General features: G+C 38.1%; 1 pseudogene; it reads right to left on the bottom strand.

The window, feature by feature from the left end:
• Positions 1 to 208: 208 nt before the first annotated feature.
• Positions 209 to 866, bottom strand: LOC119542894 (annotated as a pseudogene).
• Between the last annotated feature and the right edge of the window lie 3896 nt (positions 867 to 4762).

The raw sequence follows: 4762 nt of genomic DNA on the forward strand, positions 1-4762 counted from the left end.
AACAAGAACATTAATGCTTTATATTGGTGGCATGCTCAAAGGTTTAAAGAATAAAATAAGCAAGAGAGCACAATAATTCACTTGAAATAAGAAAGGCTGTGCTATAACATTTACAGGTATGAAGTTCCTTCAGTTTCAAACAAGTCTGGTCAACTCTCATAATTCATTAGGACTACTTCAAATATGCCAGTTTGCAAACAAGCAGCCTCTACATATGGCTCTTACCCATGGCATATGACTTAGGATAAACCTGTTTATACTTTGACTGAACAGTCACATAAAGACTATAAAGATGGAGTTCGTGCATCACTAGTTGGTGAAATTTCTTGCCTTCTTTCATGATTTCTTCAACCTTTTTTCCAGTGGATAAATGTTTTTCCAAATAGTGTAAATTTTCCAAGTAGAGCTCATCACCTGGTAAAAGCTGGAGCACACCATTAGCGTTAACATTGTGCTTGTCAGCCGTATTTCCCTCCCTTCTATTGCATGGTCCAAACAAAATTTGTGCAAATCAGAAAGAGAGGCAAAGTTTTCAAGTCTTCTTATTTCATAGAACTGTGGGGTTGCCAACCAAATTTCTTTTGATATGAAATTTTCAGTTACCTCTGATGGAGATGACCACTGGCAGTCCACCACCTCAGTCAAGTCTGGGCAGATGGATGGTGCCTCCAGCAGGCAGCACAGGAAGAAGGCTGTGTCGAAGCGACGACTGCCGAGTCGCATGAAGGGTGTGAGCCAGGCACTCCAGTCATGCAGCGCCCAGATGTCGGCATACAGTCCATGTGTACGCATAGGTCTAGGAAGTGGCGAGGGTCACTGCAGGCATGGGTGCGCCAATTGGCTAGGCCCAGAGACAGCTCGAGCATGGGGCAGGGCTCCGACCAGTACCCAGGCCAGAAGGGCACCGCCTGCCAATTTTTATATTGGATTGTTTGTCTTTCTGTTGTTGAGTTGTAGGATCCCTTTATATAGTCAGGATTTTAAACCCTTATCTGATATGTGGTTTCCAAGTATCTCTCATTGCGTACATGGCCTTTTTACTTTTCTGACAAAGTCCTTTGATGTAGAAAAGTTTTTAATTTTGAGGAGATCCCATTTCTCTATTTGTTCTTTGGTTGATCAAGCCTCGGGTATGGGGTCTAGGAAACAACCTCCTATCACAAGATCTTTAAGATATTGCCCTACATTTTCTTCTAAGAGTCTTATGGCCTGTTCTAGTTTGCTAATGCTGCCAGAAAGCAAAACACCAGAAATGGACTGGCTTTTATAAAAGGGGGTTTATTTGGTTACACAGTTACAGTCTCAAGGCCATAAAAGTGTCCAAGGTAATGCATCAGCAATTGGGTACCTTCAATGGAGGATGGCCATTGGCGTCTGGAAAACCTCTATTAGCTGGGAAGGCATGTGGCTGGCATCTGCTCCAGAGTCCTGGTTTCAAAATGGCTTTCTCCCAGAATGTTCCTCCCTAGGCTTCAGCTCCTCAAATGTCACTCTTAGTTGCTCTTGGGGCATTTGTGCTCTCTTAGCTTCTCCAAAACAAAAGTCTGCTTTCAAAGGCCATCTCCAAAATGTCTCTGTAAGCTGAAGCTCCTCTCTCAGCTCCTGTGTGTTCTTCAAAGTGTCCCTCTTGGCTGTAGCAAGCTTGCTCCTTCTGTCTGAGCTTATATAGTGCTCTAGTAAACGAATCAAGGCCCACACCAAATGGGCAGGGCCTCACCTCCATGGAAATTATCCAATCAGAGTTATCACCTACAGTTGGGTAGGTTGCATCTCCATGGAAACATTCAAAGAATTACAGTCTAGTCGATACTAATACATCTGCCCACACAAAATTGCATCAAATATAATGGCATTTTGGGGAACATAATATATTCAAATTTGCACATGTCCTTAGTGCTAACATTTAGGTCTTTGATCCATTTCAAGGTAATTTTTGTATAAGGTGTGAGATAGCAGTCCTCTTTCATTCCTTTGGAAATCGATATCCAGTTTTCCAAACACCATTTATTGAAGAGGCTGCTCTGTCCCAGTTGCCTTGGCTTGATTGCCTTATCAAAGATCAATTGTCCATAGACGTGAGGGTCTATTTCTGAAGACTCAATTCAGTTCCATTGGTCGGTATATCTATCCTTATGCCAGTACCATGCTGTTTTGACTGCTGTAGCTTTGTAATATGTTTCAAAGTCAGGTAGTGTGAGACCTCCCACTTTGTTCCTCTTTCTCAAGATATTTTTGGCTATTCAGGGCACCTTGCTCTTCCAAATAAATTTGGCTATTGGTTTTTCTTTTTCTGTAAAGTAAGTTGTTGGGATTTTAATTGGTATTGCATTGAATCTATAAATCAGTTTAGGTAAAATTGCTGTCTTAAGTATATTTAGTCTTCCAATCCACCAACATGGTACGTTATTCCATTTTTTTTAGGTCCTGTTTGATTTCTTTTAGCAGTTTCTTGTAGTTTTCTGTGTAAATGTCTTTTGTGTACTTGGTTAAGCTTATTCGTAAATACTTGATTCTTTTGGTTGCTATTGTAAATGGAATTTTTCATGATTTCCTCCTCTAATTGCACGTGCCTTGTGTATAGGAACACTACAGGTTTTTGCATGTTGATCTTGTAAGCTGCCATTTTGCTGTATTCATTGACTAGTTCTAGTAGCTTTGCTGTAGATTTTTCTGGATTCTCTACATATTGAATCATGTCATCTGCAAACAGTGAAAGTTTTACTTCTTCCTCCCCAATTTGGATGCCTTTTATTTCTTTTTCTTGCCTCATTGCTCTAGCTAGCACTTCCAGCACAATGTTGAATAACAATGTTGACAATGGGCATCCCTGTCTTGTTCTTTATCTTAGAGGGAAAGCTTTCAATCTCTCCCCATTGAGTATGATGTTAGCTGTGAGTTTTTCATATATTGACTTTATAATATTGAGAAAGTTCCCTTCTATTCCTATCCTTTGAAGTGTTTTCATAAGGAAAGGTTGTTGAATTTTGTCAAATGCCTTTTCTGCATTGATCTAGATGATTATGTGGTTCTTCTGCTTTGATTTATTGATGTGGTATATTACATTAATTGATTTTCTTGTGTTGAACCACCTTGCATACCTGGAATAAATCCCAGCTGTTTGTGTGTATAATTCTTTTAATGTGCTTCTGAATTCAATTTGCAAGTATTTTGTTGAGGATTTTTGCATCTATATTCATTAAAGACATTGGTCTATAATTGTCTTTTTTTGTAGTATCTCTGTCTGATTTTGGTATTAGGGTGATGTTGGCTTCATAGAATGAGTTGGGTAGCTTTCCCTCGTCTTCAATTTTTTTTGAAGAGTTTGGGCAGGATTGGTATTAATTCTTTCTTGAATGCTTGGTAGAATTCACATGTGAAGCCATCTGGTCCTGGGCTTTTCCTTTTTGGGAGCTTTTTGATAACTGACTTAATCTCTTTATTTGTGATTGGTTTGTTGAGGTCATCTATTTCTTCTTGAGTCAATATTGGTTGTTTATGCTTTTCTAGGAAGTTGTCCATTTCATCTAAGTTCTCTAGTTTATTAGCATATAGCTGCTCATAGTATCTTCTCATTATCTCCTTTATTTCTGCAGGGTCAGTAGTTATGTCTCCTTTCCCATTTCTGATTGCATTTATTTGCATTCTCTCTCTCTCTCTCTCTCTCTCTCTCTCTCTTTCTCTTTGTTAGCTGAGCTAGCAGTCCATCAATTTTATTGTTTTTCTCTAAGAATCAACTTCTGATTTAGTTGATTCTCTCTATTTTTTTTTCCTGCTCTCAATTTCATTTATTTATGCTCTAATCTTTGTTATTTCTTCCCTTCTGTTTGCTTTGGGGTTCCTTTGCTGTTCTTTCCATAATTCCTCCAGGCAAACAGTTAATTCCTCAATTTTTGCTCTCTCTTCTCTTTTAATATAGGCATTTAGGGCCATAAGTTTCCCTCTCAGCACCACCTTTGCTGTATCCCATAAATTTTGATATGTTGTGTTTCCATTGCCATTTGCCTCAAGGTATTAACTAATTTTGCTTGTAATTTCTTCCTTTACCCACTGATTTTCTAAGAGGTTTTTGTTTAGGCTCCATATGTTTGTGAATTTTATGAGCTTCTCCCTGTTATTTATTTCCAACTTCATTCCATTATGGTCTGAGAAAGTGTTTTGTATAATACCAATATTTTTAAATTTGTTGAGACTTGCTTTGTGACCCAACATGTGGTCTATCCTAGAGAATGTTCCAAGAGCACTTGAGAAAAAAGTGTATCCTGCTGTTGTTGGATGTACTATTCTGTTAATATCTGTCAAGTCTAGTTCATTTTATCATACAATTCAACACCTCTGTTTATTTATTGATCCTCTATCTAGATTGTTCTTTCATTGATCAGAGTGGTGTATTGAAGTCTCCAACTATTATTGTAGAGGTATCCAGTGTTGTCAGTGTTTGCCTCATGAATTTTGGGGCATTCTGGCTTGGTGCATAAATGTTTATGATTATTATGTTTTCTTGATGAATTACCCCCCCTTTTTTTTAGTATATAGTGTCCTTCTTTGTCCTTTTTAATTGTTTTACTTTTGAAGTCTAACTTGTCTGATATTAATATAGCTACTCTCACTTTTTTTCTGGTTGTTTGCATGAAATATCATTTTCCAACCTTTCACTTTCAGTCTATTTTTTCCCTTGTGTCTTGGGTGAGTTTCTAGATGAGTCCTGTTTTTAAATCCATTCTGCCAGCCTGTCTTTTTATTGGGTAGTTTAGTCAATTAGCAT

The sequence above is a fragment of the Choloepus didactylus genome, chromosome 8 (assembly GCF_015220235.1).
Source record: "Choloepus didactylus isolate mChoDid1 chromosome 8, mChoDid1.pri, whole genome shotgun sequence".
NCBI classification, from domain to species: domain Eukaryota; kingdom Metazoa; phylum Chordata; class Mammalia; order Pilosa; family Megalonychidae; genus Choloepus; species Choloepus didactylus.